Genomic DNA, 23,586 nt, shown 5'->3' on the forward strand with positions numbered 1-23,586 from the left:
AGATCACTTCCATGTCTGCCCATTCGAAGTGGGGAAAAGTAAGGATGCAGATCAGAGTCAGAGTGTGACACAACAAAGGCACAAGTCAGGCAGCATCCAAGGAGGGGAACTGACATTTCAGTTATAATCTTATGCCTAAAATGTCAATTCCCCTGCTCAGATGCTGCCTGACCTGCTGACCTTCTCTAGCACCACACTAACTCCCCATTCTAAAATATTTGTCTTATCCACCATCTACCTGCCTTATTGGGAAAGAAATATCTCCACAGAGAATTAATTGCCCAATTAAGATCTTGAATTGATTTAAGTCACCCTTTAAAACAAGCCAAGAATAAAAAAATTGAACATTAAATGCTTTATTTAACATCCAGCTGAAACAGGATTGTTCATTCTTTCACCTGTTGCATATGCCAAGTCAAAACAATGAAGGCAAAATGCTGGAAAAATTACATTTCACATTCAAATTTCAGTGTGGAAGTTTAGAAATTGATGCAGTTTCTGGAAGATCATTCGGATTTCAAAGTACTCCAATCCAGCCCATTTCTGAATCCTAGATGAAGTCACTGCAATCAATACATAGAAATAATCAGTACAAAATCAGATAGAGCTTTGCAATCTTCACCTACATTATTAACCTCAAGTCATTTTCAATACTTCAGGATGCAATGGTTCCATTATGCTACAGCAAGGTTGTCTGGATGGCATGGAGATTACCTATTTATCTTAGTTCGAGACTCATGGATGTTAGTTATTGATCTACAAATCAATGCAGTACTCTTAATGATTTTGGGTGTAATGTTCAAGTCAAATTAAAGATTTAAAACAGGGTTCAACTTGATATTTTATTCCCACTAGGTATCAATTAAAACAAAAAAAACTAGTCATTGGTCCCAAATAGACCTCATTAGGCATTAATGCATCTGTACAATAATCCTAATGCAGATTCTCCCTTCAACCAGTTTCTTCCCAGTTTTCAGGTCCCTGAAAACAAGATTTCTTCCATTTTAAGTATATCCTCTCTCCCACCCCCAAATATCCCTTGTTCCAACTATCGAGAGGCATTCAGATTTACAGACCTATTGTTCTATTTTAAAACTTACTTGTTACTGGGAGTTTCACAAACTGAAGTTCCTTGCCAGTTAACTTTGTTAAATTCATTAAGTCTAGAAAAAAAAAAGTTGACGTACGATGATGAAATGTCGTTTGAAAAGCATAAACAATTACTAGCGAAGTTGTTATTTCAGACTGGAGTCAGATTCTAGGCTTCTTCATTTACATCAGAAGTCTAACACGTGTAAAAAAAGTCATCATTCAGTCAAATGGTCTGAAATTACTGGGGACCATGAGGAAACAAGGGCACGATACAAACGCCGCGTTTTAACTACATTAAAATCCTCACCCTCAATATTTGTCTTGTGGCATGTCGTACCCGTGCAGCAGACCCTCCACCATCGGGTCAGGTCATCCCCCTCCCTGCGATCCAGATCCAGGAAACTGGGGCGGGCGGGGGGTCAGGCCTGGGCCTGGGCCTGGGCCTTCAACTCTGCAAACTGAAACGTAAGCTTTTAATATCGTCAACTTTTACCGTTCGCGTCACGGTGTAAAAACGGCTAATCGCTTGTCTAACATACCAAACCATGCCATTGCATAAAACAATACCTCATTCAGCCGATGAAGGCGGATTACATTCAGCTCCTCATCTCCATGACTCTATTCCTCACCGAGCCGCCATTGTAAGTGATAAAGCACTTTCAGCGCGACGCACTTCCGATGGCAGCAATACTTCCGGTTCTCCTCTTCCTTCCGTCCAAATATCAGTGGGTTATTAACACCAGGAGAGACTCAAAGAACTTCGACAAGACTCAATTTCAAAGTTGACTAGAATCAAACGTTGTTTGCACTAATTAACATTCAGGACGAAACTGGGTTTTGTGAACTAAGGAACTAAGACAAAATTGTTTATTTGAAGGTTATCAACAACAAGGGGGTCGATTAGCTGGTTGGCTGGTCGGTTGCGATGCAATGTGATTCTAATAAGATTCAATTCACGCACCAGTTGAGATTACCATGGAGGAATGTTCTCCCCTAGCCTGAGGTATGACCCTAAGGTTAAATCACCACCAGTTAGCTCTCAAATGAGAGAGCAATCCTGTGGTCTGGTAAGATGATGGTGGTTTTACTTTAATCAAAATAGAAAGCAGGAGACAACAGCTTCGCTTCACTTGGAGGTCACCACTGATGATGTTGCCTAGCCAGGTAACAAAACGTCTGGATATCAAACCTACAGCTCAGCGAGCAAACCTACTCCCTAAATCTCAACCTGAGCTACAAACCTTGCAAAAGGCAAACTGGAAATCCTACAAAATGAGTTTGCATGTCCACCAAGAATTTTAAATCTGTTACCTTAATGGGCAAAGAACAAAATATTGGGGAACTGTGAATTATGAGTATTCGAGTCACAGAGATATACAGCAGTAGAATAGACTCTTCAGCTCAACTCATGGACCAGATATCCTAACCTAATCTAGTCCCATTTGCCAGTACTTCGCCCATTTGGTCGAAACCCTTTCCATTCATATAGCCATCCAGATGCCTTTTTATTGTAAATATTTTTATTGAGAAAAAAACTTTTAACAAAATTACAAAATCACTACAAAACAGTATAACAATATTATAATATAACAACAATAACTGTAAACAAATTACTACTCTACTCCACAAACCACTGAGGAGTGAGAAAAAAAATCTACGAAAATTACAGTTTAACAAATAACTAAAAAAAGCTAAATTCAGCCAAGTTGAACCAAGATAAATTACATTCAGTTAAGTTACCTCACTCAGCGCATTGCCACCAAAGCTCCCCACTACCAGGAACATCAGTAGGCATACCTGTGTTTGTTCAGAATTCTTTCTCCCAGGGGTCCCTAGACCGCCAGACATAGTCTTCATGACTATACAAAGGCCCTAACCAATATAGTCAACAAGATTGCCTCCATATAATTCAGAAAGGGCTCTATGAAACATAGTGCACCATACTCATAAGAAATCCAAGGGGATGTGCTCCATAACTAATCTATGTAATCCCAAGAATCCCCGGGGATTCTCCAACACCCAGCTCATTAGAATGTTCTTCCTCGCACAGAATGAAATAGTATTAAACAGTTTCTTCCCATGCATGTCCAAAGAATGGAGATTTGGCAAACCCAAAAGAAGGGACACCGGATCCACCTTGGCCTCAGTTCCCACGACCCTTCAAAAACACTGACTATAGCACCCCAAAACCTACGAAGCTTGTGACATGACCACAAGCAATGAATAAGAGTACCAACATCTGTTTTACATTTGGGGTACATTGGGATCGCTCCTGTCTTAAATCTCGCAAGCCGCTGCAGTGCCAAATGAGCCCCCTGTGGAGTACCTTCAGTTGCATAGCCTCTGTCCTGTTGCAAATCGAAATCTTCCTTACGTTCTCCCAAATATCCTCCCACTCCTCTGACAAGATCTCTCCACCCCCAATTCTTGAGTCCAGATTCCGCACAGCTGCTCAATGTCCTTTGAGACATTACTTCCTAACAAATGATAGAGTACTAACCGAGAGAGCGCATGTGGGCAGAAGCACTCTCCTCTCCATATCCGACTTACAGGGACGAACCATTAAAGTCTTTTCCTGTATAAAGTCCCTAATCTGAAAGTAATGAAAGAGGTCCCTCCTAGAAAATTCATACTTCTTGCTCAGCTGTTCAAAAGACATCATGACCTCCTATCAAATAGATCTCCCAAACAGGAGACTGCCAGAGTCCATCAATCCTGGCCGGAATGCTAACATTCCTACTATGGGACTGAAAGGGGAAATTTTTTGTAAATTGCCCTCACCTTGTCACATCATTCTCCATGCTTTAACCGTGTTAAGGCCAACTGGGTCTTTGATGAGGCAGCATTTTGCCTGGGAGGCCTCGATGTCCAGCCAAATTAACCACAGCAAGCCCAATTACCCACAGTGATATTTCTTAAAATCTGGGATATACACAGCTCCCATCCCCTGGGGAAGCTGCAATTTGGCAAGCTTAATAAGAGGCTACCTATGATGCCAGATGGAAGATCCGAGCCAAGGCTGTAAAGCCTCTGTAGTGCTTGCCTAGGCAGCATCAAAGGGAGCATTTGCATGGGATATAATAAATGAGGAAGAGCATTCATTTTTACCAGAGCTATTCTACCCAACCAGGATATCGGAAGATCCTCCGAGCGCTGAAGATCCTGTCTTCTCTAGCAACTGCACAAAGTTAGCTTTATATAATTGAACAAAGGCGATAAAAACAAAGGTGATAAAAATGCTTAAATATTCCCTGTGACCACCTGAAAGGGAAACGGGTTTCATCCCCAAGATCGGATATTCTAATAAGGCCCTCCGACTTCATGAAATTGATTTTATACTCCAAGAATGAACCAAATAGATTAATCACTTGTATTTAACAGGGCACAGATATCATTGAAACAGTTAAAAAGAGAAGAATGTCATCTGCATAAAGAGAGATCTTATGCCTGCCTGATCCTTCCTCCAGGGCAATTATATTGGGGTCCCTCCGGATGGCCTCCACCACCAATCACCAATGTAAATAGTAATACAGAGGGCACCTTTGTCAGCTGCCTCTACCGATACTAAAATTATCAGACCCTATACCATTAGTGAGAACCGCTGCTTTCGGGTCACTATATAACACTGCTATCCACCTGGCAAAAACGCCCCCAAGACCAAACTGCTCCTGTACATAAAAGAGATACGGCCACTCCACCCAGTCAAATGCTTTCTCTGCATCCAGGGAGACTACCAAGCCTGGAATCTATCCTTGCTGGCAAACCATAACCATATTTAATACTCTTCTAATATTATTGACCCTGAATGAAACCTGTTTGGTCCACCTTTACAATGAAGGACAAAACCCTCTCCAACCTCAACACCAGCACTTTCAACAGAAGTTTAAAATCCACAAATATGGGCCTGTACGAAGTACCATCCTCTGGGGATTTCCCTCTCTTGAGAATAAGAGAAATATTTGCTTCTCTCAGAGGATGGGAGGCAGTTCTGACTGTATGAGTAGTTGTACATATCCAACGGTGACCCGGCCAGTATGTCTATAAACTCCTTGTAAAAATCACTTTGAAATCTGTCTGGGCCAGGTGCTTTACCACTCTGGAGCTGCCTCACCGCCTCCTGTATCTCTTGGATTGTCAAAGGGGCATTCAAAAAGATGCCTGCTCTGGAGTTACATCTGGAAGGTCCAAGGTCTTAAGAAAGGACTCCATCTTTGCCAATCTGTCCTCACAACCCTCCGACTGGTACAGCTCAGAGTAGAATGTCTAAATGTTGTGTTAATCTTTTTGGCATCGCAAGAGAGAGTACCAGCACTCTCTTTAATGGCTGTGATAGATTGGAGGGCACTCTTCTTTCTAGCCAGGTACACTAGATATCTACCCGGTTTATCACTATACTCGAATAACCTTTGTTTCGCAAAGGAGATTTCCCTCTTTGCTGTCTGGGTAAGTGCAGCATTCAAAGTAGCCCTGAGGGCTGTATTCCACTGCAACTTGGTTACAGACGGTCTGTCAAAGTAGGCTGTTTCAGCTGCCTTCAGCCAGACCTCGAGCGAACACTGCTGCTCTCCCTACTGCCACTTCCATGTCGCTGAGTAAGAATTCATCAAACCCCTTGCGTAGGCCTCGGCAGCTCCAAGAGCACTGACGGAGTACTGGCCGTACCTACTTGAATGTCCCAAAAAGTTTTAAATTCCTGTGAAAAGCACTGAATAAACTTGCCATCCTTCAGGAGGAAAGAATCCATGCACCAATGCCGCGAGCCTGTCCCATTACCAATGGCGTTAAACTCCATGTGAAACTGCTGCATGATCAGAACTGGCTATGTTCCCAATTCTGCAAGACAGCACTGAATTCAAAAAGGTCGATAAGGATAAAGGCATGACAATCCTAATATAGCACTTCTGTGGGTTAGAGAAAAAGGTGAAATCCCTACTCTCAGGGTGGAGACATCTCCACACATCCAAAGTCCCATATTCCTCCCCATGTATTAAAGCTTTAAGAATCATAAACCACCCATATTCATCCTTAATTTGGTCTAACAGTTGAAATGGGAGATTCTTCCGGAGGAGTATAGCAACTCTTCTACTTTTTGAATAAAAGAATGAGAAAAACAACCGGCCGAACCCTCCCTGCTGTAACTTCAAGTGCTCCTTATCAGTTAGACGTTTTTCTTGCAGAAAGGCTACATCAACCCTCTCTTTTCGAATGCTTGAAAGCATTTTCTTCTCTTAATTGGTGAATGATTCCCCTTAACGTTCCAGGTGCACCTTTTAAATGAACGGTTAGCCACAGCTGTCTGAAACAGTCCATGACCCCCCAAGAGGAAGAACCCATTCATAAAATGCCAAGTGAAAACAGCAAACATTTCATATAAATTTGAAAATACAGCTGCCAAAACTAACAAATCAAAACTTATAATGACTACTTCTACAACAAACCAACATCTAACACAAATGAAAGGAGACATTCCTCCTTGCCCACAGGGGGAGCTCATACAATCCACTAACCTCTCCATGGCTGCTTTTAGCTGAGTCTAGATTAGAGTGGTGCTGGAAAAGCACAGCAGGTCAGGCAGCATCCAAGGAGCAGGAAAATCGACATTTCAGGCAAAGGCCCTTCATCAGGAATAGAGGCAGGGTGCCTGCAGAGTGGAGAGATAAATGAGAGGGAGGTGGGGAAAAAGTAGCATAGAGTACAATAGGTGAATGGTGGTGGGGATGGAGGCGATAGGCAGAGAGGAGATTACGGGAAGGTAGCAAAGAGAACAATGGGTGAATGGGGGTAGGGATGAAGGTGATAGGTCAGAGAGGAGGGTGGAGTGGATAGGTGGAAAAGAAGATAGGCAGGTACGACAAGTCATGGGGACAGTGCTGAGCTGGAAGGTTGGAGCTGGGGTGAGGTGGGGGAAGGTGAAATGAGGAAATTGGTGAAGTCCACATTGATGCCCTGGGGTTGAAGTGTTCTGAGGCGGAAGATGAGGTGTTGTTCCTCCAGGGGTTGGGTGGTGAGGGAGCGGCAGTGGAGGAGGCCCAGGACCTGCATGTCTTTGGCAGAGTGGGAGGAGGAGTTGAAATATTGGGCCACAGGGCGGTGGGGTTGATTGATGCAGGTGTCTCGAAGATGTTCCCTAAAGCGCTCTGCTAGGAGACGTCCAGTCTCCCCAATGTAGGGGAGACCGCATCGGGAGCAACGGATACAATAAATGACATTGTTGGATGTACAGGTGAAACTTTGATGGATGTGGAAGGCTCCTTTGGGGCCTTGGATGGAGGTGAGGGAGGAGGTGTGGGTGCAGGTTTTGCAATTCCTGCGGTGGCAGGGGAGGGTGCCAGGAAGGGAGGGTGGGTTGTTGGGGAGGCGTGGACCTGACCAGGTAGTCATGCAGGGAATGGTCTTTATGGAAAGCGGAAAGGGGTCGGGAGAGAAATATATCCCTGGTGGTGGGGTCCGTTTGGAGGTGGCAGAAATATCGGCGGATGATTTGGTTTATGTGAAGGTTGGTAGGGTGGAAGGTGAGCACCAGGGGGGTTCTGTCCTTGTTGCGGTTGGAGGGGTGGGGTTTGAGGGCGGAGGGGTGGGATGTGGATGAAATGCATTGGAGGGCATCTTTAACCACGTGGGAAGGGATATTGTGGTCTCTAAAGAAGGAGGCCATCTGATGTGTTCTGCCTCTTTCTAGCTGAAGCCTCGTCCCAGCCCCAGACAACACAAAGTAAGAAAAAGTTACATGCATCTTATAACAAGAAAGTTAAAAGTAGACACTCAACCCATCCCATCCATACGTTAACCTTAGGCACTCCTGGTAAAAAAATATAGCCCCCCGCCTCCCCTCACTGACCCTCCCATCAAATACTAAGAGAGAGAAAGGAAAAGGAAATGATGGGAAAAAAACAAAGGATAATGGGAGAGGAGAGAGAAGGGAGAAGAGAGAGAAAAAGAGAAAACAAATACGACACCCCATATATTAAAAAAAACCCGACAACCAGGTAAACCAGGTTGTCTATTTTAAGGTATCCAGGAAGTCCGGTGAGTCAAAGTTAAACATGGACCCTCTGTGGCTGAAATGTAATATTGCCAGATATCTTACAGAGTACTGAATATTCAAATCCCTCAGCCACCTTTTTACCTCATCAAAGGCCTTCCTCTTGTGGATCACGGCTGCAGAAAAGTCTTGGAAAAGCATAATTTGTGATCCTTTGTATATCAGAGCCTGTGGATAAGCACCATTTGCTTATCTCTATAATGCTGGAGTTGCACTGGGACCGGGTGGGGGGGGCTGGTCCAATCCGGGCCTGCGCATTGCGACCCAGTGGGCCTGCTCGACCGCACCCAGCCTGCCTTGATTTCCAGCTTCAAACACTGTGGGAGCCATTGCTCCAAGAAGCTGACAAGCTGACCTTCTTCTTCCCTTTCCAGCAGCCCGACCAGGCAGATGTTCTTCTGATGGCCTCAATTTTGGAGGTCGTTAACCTGCTCTACCAAAGCCCGTACCTGCTGTACCAGGGCCTGGACCCGGACCCCCCCCCCCCTAGGATTCCGCTGCGGTTTCAGAAACCGCGGTCTGCTGCTCCACCTCCACAACGTGCTACCCGAGACATTGGATCTCCTGGTCATGCTTCAGATTGGTTCCAGCCTGGTCTGGGTCTCCTCCATCGCTGAATCGAACTTCTCTCTGAGTTTCACAAACTCCAAGATCAGGCTGTCCTCCACAGGTAAGTCCCCGGGAACACTCACGGAGACCGACACTATGGCCGCAGACGTGTCCATTGTTGCAGGGGAGTGCCCTGCTTGCTGTAATCCTCACTGTCCTTTCCTTTTAGTCATTTTTCTAACACTCTTAAACTAACACACAGCACTTCTGGGGGGTCAAAAACTATCCATTTCTACCACAATGGGTAATAAAGGGAGGGTGAGTGCACCACTTTGTCTGGATTCTGATGCAGAGCTCAGCAGGGCAGACCTACTGGATCACTACCATATTGAATCCTCCAGATGTTACCTAGTATGGTGTTGAAACTTACCAGCTCAGCGAACAAGTCAACAACCTCAGGCATTTTTTTTCCAGCCTTTGCTGGTCACTTGCAATCTATCATGAGTGGACAATCTTGTATCTTAGAACTTTTTCTAGCCTGTGAATATGTCTCCTGTATTTGTAACCAGAACTTCAAATAGTCTTCAAATGTGAGCTGCACAAAGCCTTATTTAATTTGAGCATTATCCTTCTCTAACTTACACCAAAGTGTTGTGACTACATAAATTGTCATTCTGTTTATTGTTTTTCAGTGATGGGTCAAGTTGAATGTTGTCCATTCTTCAGTGATTGAGAAGAATCCTACTCAACCTCCTAAATCTTTCAGCTTCATCATTACCCATGTCAGGGACTTATAGAAGAATTCTGCTTGAAATGCACTGTCCCTGATCTGGATGATCAGCTATTTTTGCTAATGGGCAGCACTTCGTGTTTGTCTGTTTTAAATTTCTCCTGTTACAATTCAGCCCACGTATTTTGTACTATTTTGTGGTCAAAATCTATCTATTTGGTCCAGTGTGTGTGTGCCAACTGTTTCACAAAACAATCCAGCTGGTCCCATTCCTCTACTCTTGAGCTGTGTCCTACCAATGTTTCATGCCATTTCCTGTGCGACATGGTGGCCAAGTAGTTAACACTGTTGCCTAACAGCACCAGGGACACTGGTTTGATTCCAGCCTTGGGTGACTGTCTGTGTGAAGTTTGCACATTCTCCCTGTGTCTGCATGGGTTTCCACTGGGTGCTCCAGTTTCCTCCCACAATCCAGAGATGTACAGGAAAGATGGACTAGCTATGTTAAATTGCCCTGCAGTGTCCCGGGATGTGCAGGCTAGGTGGGTTGGCCATGGTAAATGTGAGGTCACAGAGATAAGGTGGCAAGGGTAAGTGGTTTGGATGCTCTTTGAATGATCAGTGCAGACTTAATGGGTTGAATAGCCTCTATGTGCACTGTTGGGATTCTATAATCCTGAGTAGTTAACCAATTTCCTTTTGAAAGCTAACATTATGTCCACCACCATATTAGGCAGTGCATACCAGGTCTGATTCGCTTATTGCATAAAACGTTCCTCTTTATGCCTTCTTATAGTTCTTTTATCAGTCAATTAAATCTGTGCCATCTAATTACTGATTCTTTAGCCATTTGAGATATTTAAAATTTGGAGTTAAGATAAATTCTATCAAATTGTTTAAACTTTTTTTTTGCTATCGGGATGATGAGAGACTTGAACAGCTGATGTTGTTCCCCTCTGGCTGTTGCCTTCATTCTTCTCAGTAGCAGAGGCTGCAGTTTGGAATGTGTTGAAATTTTGGCAAGTTGCTGCAGCACATCTAGTATGTTGTACACATTGCTGTTACTGTGCATCTGTGGTGGAACAAATGAATAATTAATGTGATGCCCATCGAACAACCTGCTTTATCTTGGATGGCAGTGATCATCTTGAATAGTACTGGAGTTACACGCACCCAGATAAAGGGAGAGTATTCCATCACACTCCTGCCTTGTAGATGGCGGGTAGACCTTTGAAGACAGGAGGTGGTAAGTTAGTTGCTGCAACATTCTCAACCTCTGACCTGGGGGAGCTTTTACAAATAATATTTATATAGTAGTCCAGTTGCCTTTCCAGTTGATTTTATTTCAAAAATGTTTTATTTGCATATGAAGATCTTTTTATGAATATAGAGACTAGAGCACTTCAGTTTTGTACGGTCTTCCTACACGGAGAAGAAACAATCCCAAGGCATTTCTTACTTATGCAACATGTTATTCACATACATTTAAGGCACGGGGCGGGCGACTGTAAGCTGAACAAAGCCCATGTACTTTGGCATAAAGATCTTAGACAGTGGTCTTTCCCATTGTGCCTTGGTGACAGCTGCCCCAAGCTTTAGTGTGCCCCTCACCACATTGTCCTGGACCTTGGAATCTGCCAGCCTGCAACACTTGGTTGAGGTCAAATCCTTGCTGTGGAAGACCAGCAGTTTTCACCAACAGCATCTTTCACCAAGTAGATTATCCTTAGGCATAGTCAATGTACACACTCTGTGTACATCCCATGAAACACTGCAGATCATGGAGTCAACCATCATGGATCTGCTCAGGATGAACCACGAAAAACCCACTTTATCTCTCTCCAGACTTCCTTTGCAAAGGCACATTTCAGCAGGTGGTGTGTGACAATCTCTAACCCCACCTTGGAATCGCTACAGGGGCTGTGTGCAGTAGTGCAGAGATTCAAGGATTGCATGAAGGATCTCACAGTTACTGTCCTTCTCACCGCCAGCCACACAGTTTTGGTGCCTGTTGGAAGGTTCTGATGATGAGGCATTCTGCCAAATGACTTTGACAGTCTGCTCAGGAATAACCGAAGTGGATTCACACTCTCCTTTTCCTGTGTTGTCTCCCGGATGTGGCGTGCTGAACACTTAAGCGTCATACAGATGTACAGCATGGAAACAGATCCTTTGGTCCAACCCGTGCATGCCGGTTGGATATCCTAGTCCTATTTGCCAGCACCTGGTCCATATCTCTCCAAACCCTTCCTATTCATGCACCCATCCAGATGCCTTTTAAATGCTGCAATTGTACCATCCTCCCTCACTTCCTCTGGCACTCATTCCATACACATACCACCCTCAGCATGAAAAGGTTACCCCTTAGCTCCCTTCTATATCTTTCCCCTTCTACCCTAAACTTTTGCTGTCTAGTTCTGGACTCCCTTATCTCAGGGAAAATACTTTGTCTATTTGTCCTATCCATGCCCCTGATGATTTCATAAACCACTATAAGGTCACCTCTCAGCCTCCCAATGCTCCAGGCAAAACAGCCCCAGCCTCTTCAGCCTCAATTCCTCTAACCCTGGCAACATTCTTGTAAATCTTTTCTGAACTCTTTCAAGTTTCACAACATCCTTCCAATAGGAGGGAGACCAGAATTGAAAGCAATAATCCAAAAGTGGCCTAACCAATGTTCTGTACAGCCGCAACATGACATCCCAACTCCTGTACTCAATGCACTGACCAATAAAGGAAAGCATACCAAACGCCTTCTTCACTATCTTATCTACCTGCGACTCTACTTTCAAGGAGCTATGAATCTGCACTCCAAGGTCACTTTGTTCAGACACTTAATGGTAAGGGAGTGTTGCTAAGTCCTGCTAAGATTGTCTTTTCAAATTGCAGCACCTCACATCTATCTAAATTAAACTCCATTTGCCACTCCTCAGACCAATCTGATCAAGATCCCATTGTACTCTGAGGTAACCTTCTTCGATGTTCACTCCACCTCCAATTTTGGTGTCACCTGCAAACTTACTAACTATACCTCCTATGTTCACGTCCAGATCGTTCCTAAAAATGATGAAAAGTAGTGGACCCAGCACCGAACTTTGTGATATACCACTAGTCACAGGCCTCTGGTCTGAAAAGCAACCTTCCATCACCACCCTCTGTCTCCTACCTTTGAGCCAGTTCTGTATCCAAATGGCAAGTTCTCCCTGTATTCCGTGAAATCTAACCTTGCTTAACCAGTCTACCATGAGGAACCTTGTCAGAAGCCTTACTGAAGTCCACATAGATCACGTCCACCACTCCTCATCAATCTGATTCTGTGCTATACATCTCTTTGACTCTAAGTACAGGTGATACGGAAGTCCAAGTATTTAGAGCACTTAAGAGAAATGAGGCCAGTTCCATCCTTTGCAACACCAGGGACAGGTAGAACCTTCGTATATAGTGACACTTGGTGTTTGTGTACCGAAGGCCTGTGCCCAGCTTCATGCGTCTGCACACAATGATAGCCATCAGGGTGAGTCGGGTACCCCCCCACCCCAAGAGTTTTGTACATTGGCTCCCTGCAAACATGGTCCATCTTAGACCTCCGGTAAAGTGGAAGACCGCTCTGGTGACAACAACGGTACAGATTCTGGGATTGAGTCAGACCTGCATCACATACAAGGGTACCTCACACCTGATGACCAGGTTTTTATCCACATAGAGAGGGAGCAGTGCTCCCAAAAGCCCAGTTTCTGCCTCACCTTGGTAATGTACTCCCATGTTTTTGCGTGTGCCTTCACATCCCCAAACTCTATTGCCAGCACCTTCAGGTAAGCTGTCCTGACAGTGAAGGGGATAAAGTATCAGTTGGAACTGGTCGCATATGCTCATGAGTCTACATGCTGACAGCTGATCTGAGCAGAAAATGGTGACTTCATCCAGGCATAAGGAGGCTTTTATATACAGGCATTGGCTGCCTGAAATAATCACTCCTCTCAGGCTCGCATCCTTTTTGATGGGCTTAGCAAACGGCTCTGTACAACACAGGCAGGAGAAAGTGGACAGCCTTGTCTTACTCCAAATCTGATTGGGCATCAGAAAGTTTCCCCCTCATTCATTGTGACTGCACTATTGATGTTGGTTTGAGCAATCAGATCCAATTGTGGATTCTCTCTCCAAAGCCCATTTTTGAGAGCATGTCCCATATGTAGACGTGCAATATCCTGTTAAAGACCTTCTGCTGATGCAGGCTGAAGAGACAGATGTCCACTCCCCTAACCTGCACATTGGCAGTCCTCTACCTGGGGAGCCTGATGCTCTCTGATTATCCTGCCTGGTGCAGAACAGGTTTGGTAGGGGTGAATCACTGATTCCAAAGCAGATCTGAACTGGTTGGTGATGACCTTAAACAGGATTTTGTAATTCACATTAAAAAGTGAAATTGGTCACCAATTTCTAATTTCTTCCTTCTGCCTGTAGATGAGGTTGATGATACCTTTGGATTCGCACATGCTACCTGCTAGAAGCATACTGTCGTCTGCAGGTCCTGGCCAATCAAGTCCCATAGAGCTGAATATAACTCAGGTGGTAAGCCATCGCTTTTGGGAGTTCTTTTCTAAGGACTCAAGGCCCTTGGTCGGCTCATCCAGACATAACAGCTGGTCCAGCTTCTCCCACATACTGTTATCTAAGACATCCATGATTGAGGACTGGAATGATGGAGAGACAATACTGTGTGTGGGCTTCATGTTATATAGTCTGGCGTAAAAGGATCTCCTGATCCTCAGGATGTCAGACTGAAATTACATTACCAAGCTATCTTTTTCCTTCAGGCTGCTGAGTTCAAAGCTTTCATGCACCTTCTGGAAGAAAATAAAACGCAAGCAGATTTCATCCTTCTCTACAGTGCAGACCCTGGACTGGAAGATTATTTTGGACATCTCCGAGGCAAAGAGTGGGGTTTAATGGCTCTTCACCTCCTGAGAGATCCTCAGTGACATTAACCCTGATCGTCTGCAGCAGGAGTAGGTTCTGAATACTTGTCTGGAATTTGGACACATTTCCCCATCTCTCTCTCTTGCCTTCCGAACATCTTTATTCTCAAAGAACCTCCTGATGTTCCTTTTGACTATTTCCCACCAGTTCACTGGAGACTCAGAGGGCCTTCAAGGTTCTCCAACCTGTGTAATCCCTTTTGAGTTCCTCTGTTTTCTGGGGTCAGGTTTCTCATTCAGTTTCCATATTCACTTGCCAGCCTGCTGGTTGTCCTGTCGGTAACAGTTGGCCAGCAGGAGGCAGTGGTCAGGTAAGAATGCTGGCTTGAAGTTGGTGGATCTGACTGAGAATGTGCAAGACATAAACAGAAATCTATCCTCTAGTTGAGAAACCCGACTGGCTGTGACCAGGTATATCTTCGATGTGCTCCACCTGCAGGGGTGATGAAAACGTTGTACAGCTTGGCGAATTTAACCATTCCCATCAGGAATCTGGACGTGGCATCTGGTTTGTTGTCAGCCCTTCTGGATGAACCATCTGTATCAAATGTAGTTGAAGTCTCCAGCCAGAACGACCAGTGCAGACAGTACCAGCAGCACTGGGTATTGCTGCAGGACAGCCAACCGCTCACTCTACCACAGTTGATTAGTCTCAGGAACCTTTTTGATGATGGTAACCCCTGGGACTTGTTTCAGCGATAGATATGCCATTTGAATGTCTACCAGAGTTGATTAGATTATCTTGTTGGAGATCGTTATTGCCTGGCACTTGTGTGACATGAAGGTTACTTGCCACTTATCAACCCAAAACTGAATGTTTGCACTACTACAGACAAGGACTGCTTAGTGTTTTGAAGAATCACAAATATTACTGAAGATAACAAACCTCATTGACGTCCCTATTTATGACTGCAGTTGGAAGGAATGCTATTGATGAAGCAACTAAAGATAGTTGGGTTTAAACATTATCCTGAGAACTGAGCTGGGAATTTGTGTTGCAGACGTTTCGTCCCCTGTCTAGGTGACATCTTCAGTGCTTGGGAGCCTCCTGTGAAGCGCTTCTGTGATGTTTCCTCCGGCAATTATAGTGGTTTGTCTCTGCTGCTTCTGGTTGTCAGTTCCAGCTGTCCGCTGCAGTGGTCGGTATATTGGGTCCAGGTCGATGTGCTTATTGATTGAATCTGTGGACGAGTGCCATGCCTCTAGGAATTCCCTGGCTGTTCTCTGCTTGGCTTGCCCTATAATAGTAGTGTTGTCCCAGTCGAGTTATCCTTAGTAGCCACACACGCAGACAACAACCAACATGATTCCCACTAATTTATACTCCTTCTGCCTTTATACTCTTAAGGATTCTCTCAATCTCTCCTGTCTATACCTGACATTTGCTTCCTTCTTAACCAAAACCTCAATATCTCTAATCATCCATCATATCCTACACGTGCCAACCTCTCTATTCATCCTAAACAGGAATATACAGTGATTTTACTTTTTAAAAAAAATCAATTTCTTTTGTGGGACCTTGTCAACGGGTTTGCTGAAATTTTACAAATCACCGCCACCATCCTCCCCTCATCTACACCCCCCCCCCCCCCTCGACCAAACATTTTAAGACCATAAGATATAGGAGCAGAAATTGGGCCATTCAGCCCATTGACTTTTCTCTGCCATTCAATCATGGCTTGTAAGGTTCTCCATTCCCTTTTCCTGCTTTCTCCACATAACTGTTGAGCCCCTTGCTAATCAAGAACTCATCCATCTCTGTCTTAAATGTACTCATGACCTGGCCTCCACAGCATTCTGCAGTAATGAATTCCATAGATTCACCACACCAGCTGAAGTTTCTCTGTTCTAAAAGATCTTCCCTTTTACTCGAAGGCTGTGCCCTCAGATCCTAGTCTCTTCTCCCAATGGAAATAATCTTCCCAACATCCACTCTGTCCAGGCCATTCAGTATTCTGTATGATTCAATCAGATCACCTCTCATCCTTCTAAACTCTTGGATGCTGGAAACCAGATTCTAGATTAGAGTGGTGTTGGAAAAGCACAGTAGTTCAGGCAGCATTCAAGGAGCAGGGAAAGAAAAACGACATTTTGGCCAAAAGCCCTTCATCAGGAATGATCCAGAGTCCTCAAACATTCCCTGTATGTTAACCTTTTCATCCCTGGGATCATCCTTGTGAACCTCCTCTGAACATACTCCAGGGCCAGCACATCCTTCCTGTGATATGGAGCTTAAAACTGCACACAATACTCCAAATGTTGTTTGATCAGGACCTCATACAGACTCAGAAGTAGTTATATTCAAAGCCCTGCCAAAATAAGTGACATTGCATTTGCTTTCCTAACTACTGACTCAACCTGCAAGTTTATCTTGAGAGAATCCTGGACTAGAACTCCCACAGCTCTTTGCACTTCAGATTTCAGAATTACCTCCCCCTTTAGAAAAATAGTCATTTGTTGTTATCAAAGTGCATGATCACACACTTTCCTCTCATTGTACTCCATCTGCCACTTCTTTGCCCACTGTAACCTACCCAAATTCTTCTGCAGCCTCCCCAATGGTGCCTGTCCCTCCACCTGCCTTTTATTGTCTGCAAACCTAGCCAGATGCCCTCACTTCCTTTATTTAGATTGTTAACATCCAAGTGAAAAGTTGTGCTTCCAATATTGAGCCTTGTGGAACACCACTTTTCATTGGTACTTTCATTCCCCACTCTCTGCTTTCTGCCAGATAGCCAAGTATCTATCCACATTAGCTCCTTGCCTCAAACATCACTCAAAAGGTATTCTTGAAGTCCAAGTAAGTAACATCCATTGGCTGCCCTTGGTCTAACCTGCTCATTACTTCCTCAAAGAATTCTAGCAGATTTGTCAGGCATAACCTTCCCTTGATGAAACTATGCTGACTTTGCCTTATTTTACCATACGCTCTCACGTATTCAGAAATCTCAATCTTTGCCATGACTGAGGTTAGACTAATTGGTCTATAAATTTTCCATCTTTTGCCCCACTACCTTTTTAAACGGGTGCCACGTTAGTAATTTTCCAGTCCTGAGTCCCTCCCGGATTCTAGCAATTCCTGAAGATTACCAACACCTCTATCTGTTCAGCTATCTCCCTTAGAACTTTGGGGTGTAGACCAGCTCATCCAGATGATTTACCCATCTTCAGGCCATTCAGTTTTTCCTAGTACCTACTTGGTGACAGCTCCCTCAAGTTTTTGGAATGTTACTCACGTCGTCCACCACAAAGACTACCTTTTTTTTGGTCAATCATCCAGTTCTTCAGCCATTTCTTTAAGCCCCAGTACTCACTCTCTCCCCAATGTCATTGGGCAGCAACCCAATAACCATTTTTATCCTATATAAAAGAAACTTCATTTTCTTTTTGGTTTTAATATTCTCACCCACATTTACAAATTCCACATGACTTGCCCCTCCCAATGAGGAAGCGATGCTCCTTGCCCCTCTGGCCTTTTGTGCATCCCCATATTCACACTGGTAATAATTAACTTGCCTCAGTCTTAAGCTCTTATGTATCCTCCAACAGCTCTTCATCTTGCTCCCTTACTTCCATTCTTTGAAGCTTCAGTTTGATGTCACCGTTTTGTTTCAGAATGGTACATTCCAGAAGTTAAATATAAAAACTTTAGATTTTACTACTTTCTTCCAAAAAAAAAAGAGTTGACCTTGTACTTTTCTCTACTCAAGATCACTTCCATGTCTGCCCATTCGAAGTGGGGAAAAGTAAGGATGCAGATCAGAGTCAGAGCGTGACACAACAAAGGCACAAGTCAGGCAGCATCCAAGGAGGGGAACTGACATTTCAGTTATAATCTTATGCCTGAAATGTCAATTCCCCTGCTCAGATGCTGCCTGACCTGCTGACCTTCTCTAGCACCACACTAACTCCCCATTCTAAAATATTTGTCTTATCCACCATCTACCTGCCTTATTGGGAAAGAAATATCTCCACAGAGAATTAATTGCCCAATTAAGATCTTGAATTGATTTAAGTCACCCTTTAAAACAAGCCAAGAATAAAAAAATTGAACATTAAATGCTTTATTTAACATACAGCTGAAACAGGATTGTTCATTCTTTCACCTGTTGCATATGCCAAGTCAAAACAATGAAGGCAAAATGCTGGAAAAATTACATTTCACATTCAAATTTCAGTGTGGAAGTTTAGAAATTGATGCAGTTTCTGGAAGATCATTCGGATTTCAAAGTACTCCAATCCAGCCCATTTCTGAATCCTAGATGAAGTCACTGCAATCAATACATTGAAATAATCAGTACAAAATCAGATAGAGCTTTGCAATCTTCACCTACATTATTAACCTCAAGTCATTTTCAATACTTCAGGATGCAATGGTTCCATTACGCTACAGCAAGGTTGTCTGGATGGCATGGAGATTACCTATTTATCTTAGTTCGAGACTCATGGATGTTAGTTATTGATCTACAAATCAATGCAGTACTCTTAATGATTTTGGGTGTAATGTTCAAGTCAAATTAAAGATTTAAAACAGGGTTCAACTTGATATTTTATTCCCACTAGGTATCAATTAAAACAAAAAAAAACTAGTCATTGGTCCCAGATAGACCTCATTAGGCATTAATGCATCTGTACAATAATCCTAATGCAGATTCTCCCTTCAACCAGTTCAATCAGTTTCTTCCCAGTTCTCAGGTCCCTGAAAACAAGATTTCTTCCATTTTAAGTATATCCTCTCTCCCACCCCCAAATATCCCTTGTTCCAACTATCGAGGCATTCAGATTTACAGACCTATTGCTCTATTTTAAAACTTACTTGTTACTGGGAGTGTCACAAACTGAAGTTCCTTGCCAGTTAACTTTGTTAATTTCATTAAGCCTAGGGGAAAAAAAAGTTAACGTACGATGAAGAAATGTCGTTTGAAAAGCATAAACAATTACTAGCGAAGTTGTTATTTCAGACTGGAGTCAGATTCTAGGCTTCTTCATTTACATCAGAAGTCTAACACGTGTAAAAAAAGTCATCATTCAGTCAAATGGTCTGAAATTACTGGGGACCATGAGGAAACAAGGGCACGATACAAACGCCGCGTTTTAACTACATTAAAACCCTCACCCTCAATATTTGTCTTGTGGCATGTCGTACCCGTGCAGCAGACCCTCCACCATCGGGTCAGGTCATCCCCCTCCCTGCGATCCAGATCCAGGAAACTGGGGCGGGCGGGGGGTCAGGCCTGGGCCTGGGCCTTGGCCTTCAACTCTGCAAACTGAAACGTAAGCTTTTAATATCGTCAACTTTTACCGTTCGCGTCACGGTGTAAAAACGGCTAATCGCTTGTCTAACATACCAAACCATGCCATTGCATAAAACAATACCTCATTCAGCCGATGAAGGCGGATTACATTCAGCTCCTCATCTCCATGACTCTATTCCTCACCGAGCCGCCATTGTAAGTGATAAAGCACTTTCAGCGCGACGCACTTCCGATGGCAGCAATACTTCCGGTTCTCCTCTTCCTTCCGTCCAAATATCAGTGGGTTATTAACACCAGGAGAGACTCCAAGAACTTCGACAAGACTCAATTTCAAAGTTGACTAGAATCAAACGTTGTTTGCACTAATTAACATTCAGGACGAAACTGGGTTTTGTGAACTAAGACAAACTTATTTATTTGAAGGTTATCAACAACAAGGGGGTCGATTAGCTGGTTGGCTGGTCGGTTGCGATGCAATGTGATTCTAATAAGATTCAATTCACGCACCAGTTGAGATTACCATGGAGGAATGTTCTCCCCTAGCCTGAGGTATGACCCTAAGGTTAAATCACCACCAGTTATCTCTCTCAAATGAGAGAGCAATCCTGTGGTCTGGTAAGATGATGGTGGTTTTACTTTAATCAAAATAGAAAGCAGGAGACAACAGCTTCGCTTCACTTGGAGGTCACCACTGATGATGTTACCTAGCCAGGTAACAAAACGTCTGGATATCAAACCTACAGCTCAGCGAGCAAACCTACTCCCTAAATCTCAACCTGAGCTACAAACCTTGCAAAAGGCAAACTGGAAATCCTACAAAATGAGTTTGCATGTCCACCAAGAATTTTAAATCTGTCACCTTAATGGGCAAAGAACAAAATATTGGGGAACTGTGAATTATGAGTATTCGAGTCACAGAGATATACAGCAGTAGAATAGACTCTTCAGCTCAACTCATCTATGTGGACCAGATATCCTAACCTAATCTAGTCCCATTTGCCAGTACTTCGCCCATTTGGTCGAAACCCTTCCCATTCATATAGCCATCCAGATGCCTTTTTATTGTAAATATTTTTATTGAGAAAAAAACTTTTAACAAAATTACAAAATCACTACAAAACAGTATAACAATATTATAATATAACAACAATAACTAAACAAATTACTACTCCACAAACCACTGAGGAGAGAGAAAAAAAATCTACGAAAATTACAGTTTAACAAATAACTAAAAAAAACTAAATTAAGCCAAGTTGAACCAAGATAAATTACATTCAGTTAAGTTACCTCACTCAGCGCACTTCCACCAAAGCTCCCCACCACCAGGAACATCAGTAGGCATACCTGTGTTTGTTCAGAATTCTTTCTCCCAGGGGTCCCTAGACCGCCAGACATAGTCTTCATGACTATACAAAGGCCCTAACCAATATAGTCAACAAGATTGCCTCCATATAATTCAGAAAGGGCTGCCATGCTCTATGAAACGTAGTGCACCATACTCATAAGGAATCCAAGGGGATGTGCTCCATAACTAATCTATGCAATTCCAAGAATCCCCGGGGATTCTCCAACACCCAGCTCATTAGAATGTTCTTCCTCGCACAGAATGAAATAATATTAAACAGTTTCTTCCCATGCATGTCCAAAGAAGGGAGATTTGGCAAACCCAAAAGAAGGGACACCGGATCCACCTTGACCTCAGTTCCCACGACCCTTCAAAAACACTGACTATAGCACCCCAAAACCTACGAAGCTTGTGACATGACCACAAGCAATGAATAAGAGTACCAACATCTGTTTTACATTTGGGGTACATTGGGATCGCTCCTGTCTTAAATCTCGCAAGCCGCTGCAGTGCCAAATGAGCCCCCTGTGGAGTACCTTCAGTTGCATAGCCTCTGTCCTGTTGCAAATCGAAATCTTCCTTACGTTCTCCCAAATATCCTCCCACTCCTCTGACGAGATCTCTCCACCCCCAATTCTTGAGTCCAGATTCTGCACAGCTGCTCAATGTCCTTTGAGACATTACTTCCTAACAAATGATAGAGTACTAACTGAGAGAGCGCATGTGGGCAGAAGCACTCTCCTCTCCATATCCAACTTACAGGGACTAACCATTAAAGTCTTTTCCTGTATAAAGTCCCTAATCTGAAAGTAATGAAAGAGGTCCCTCCTAGAAAATTCATACTTCTTGCTCAGCTGTTCAAAAGACATCATGACCTCCTATCAAATAGATCTCCCAAACAGGAGACTGCCAGAGTCCATCAATCCTGGCCGGAATGCTAACATTCCTACTATGGAACTGAAAGGGGAAATTTTTTGTAAATTGCCCTCACCTTGTCACATCATTCTCCATGCTTTAACCGTGTTAAGGCCAACTGGGTCTCTGCAATGGTCCATAACAGTCCTCATCTTGTCCATAAACAACAAATTGATGAGGCAGCATTTTGCCTGGGAGGCCTCGATGTCCAGCCAAATTAACCACAGCAAGCCCAATTACCCACATTGATATTTCTTAAAATCTGGGATATACACAGCTCCCATCCCTTGGGGAAGCTGCAATTTGGCAAGCTTAATAAGAGGCTACCTATGATGCCAGATGGAAGATCCGAGCCAAGGCTGTAAAGCCTCTGTAGTGCTTGCCTAGGCAGCATCAAAGGGAGCATTTGCATGGGATATAATAAATGAGGAAGAGCATTCATTTTTACCAGAGCTATTCTACCCAACCAGGATATCGGAAGATCCTCCGAGCGCTGAAGATCCTGTCTTCTCTAGCAACTGCACAAAGTTAGCTTTATATAATTGAACAAAGGCGATAAAAACAAAGGTGATAAAAATGCTTAAATATTCCCTGTGACCACCTGAAAGGGAAACAGGTTTCATCCCCAAGATCGGATATTCTAATAAGGCCCTCCGACTTCATGAAATTGATTTTATACTCCAAGAATGAACCAAATAGATTAATCACTTGTATTTAACAGGGCACAGATATCATTGAAACAGTTAAAAAGAGAAGAATGTCATCTGCATAAAGAGAGATCTTATGCCTGCCTGATCCTTCCTCCAGGGCAATTATATTGGGGTCCCTCCGGATGGCCTCCACCACCAATCACCAATGTAAATAGTAATACAGAGGGCACCTTTGTCAGCTGCCTCTACTGATACTAAAATTATCAGACCCTATACCATTAGTGAGAACCGCTGCTTTCGGGTCACTATATAACACTGCTACCCACCTGGCAAAAACGCCCCCAAGACCAAACTGCTCCTGTACATAAAAGAGATACGGCCACTCCACCCGGTCAAATGCTTTCTCTGCATCCAGGGAGACTACCAAGCCTGGAATCTATCCTTGCTGGCAAACCATAACCATATTTAATACTCTTCTAATATTATTGACCCTGAATGAAACCTGTTTGGGCCACCTTTACAATGAAGGACAAAACCCTCTCCAACCTCAACACCAGCACTTTCAACAGAAGTTTAAAATCCACGTTCAATAACGATATGGGCCTGTACGAAGTACCATCCTCTGGGGATTTCCCTCTCTTGAGAATAAGAGAAATATTTGCTTCTCTCAGAGGATGGGAGGCAGCTCTGACTGTATGAGTAGTTGTACATATCCAACGGTGACCCGGCCAGTATGTCTATAAACTCCTTGTAAAAATCACTTTGAAATCTGTCTGGGCCAGGTGCTTTACCACTCTGGAGCTGCCTCACCGCCTCCTGTATCTCTTGGATTGTCAAAGGGGCATTCAAAAAGACGCCTGCTCTGGAGTTACATCTGGAAGGTCCAAGGTCTTAAGAAAGGACTCCATCTTTGCCAATCTGTCCTCACAACCCTCCGACTGGTACAGCTCAGAGTAGAATGTCTAAATGTTGTGTTAATCTTTTTGGCATCGCAAGAGAGAGTACCAGCACTCTCTTTAATGGCTGTGATAG

The 23,586-nt window shown here is 43.7% G+C and overlaps 2 long non-coding RNA genes across 2 annotated transcripts; both read right to left on the reverse strand.

Annotated features, from left to right (window-relative positions):
- Positions 1-340: 340 nt before the first annotated feature.
- On the reverse strand, positions 341-1,789 carry LOC140464134 (uncharacterized). The gene is made up of 4 exons (XR_011954856.1): positions 1,660-1,789; positions 1,400-1,550; positions 1,101-1,163; positions 341-563 (listed from the first exon to the last, which is right to left on the reverse strand). It is a non-coding gene; the product is annotated as an uncharacterized lncRNA (long non-coding RNA).
- A 16,648-nt stretch (positions 1,790-18,437) lies between these two features.
- Positions 18,438-19,893, reverse strand: LOC140464135 (uncharacterized). The gene is made up of 4 exons (XR_011954857.1): positions 19,766-19,893; positions 19,506-19,656; positions 19,206-19,268; positions 18,438-18,660 (listed from the first exon to the last, which is right to left on the reverse strand). It is a non-coding gene; the product is annotated as an uncharacterized lncRNA (long non-coding RNA).
- Between the last annotated feature and the right edge of the window lie 3,693 nt (positions 19,894-23,586).

The sequence above is a fragment of the Chiloscyllium punctatum genome, chromosome 39 (assembly GCF_047496795.1).
Source record: "Chiloscyllium punctatum isolate Juve2018m chromosome 39, sChiPun1.3, whole genome shotgun sequence".
Taxonomy (NCBI): Eukaryota; Metazoa; Chordata; class Chondrichthyes; order Orectolobiformes; family Hemiscylliidae; genus Chiloscyllium; species Chiloscyllium punctatum.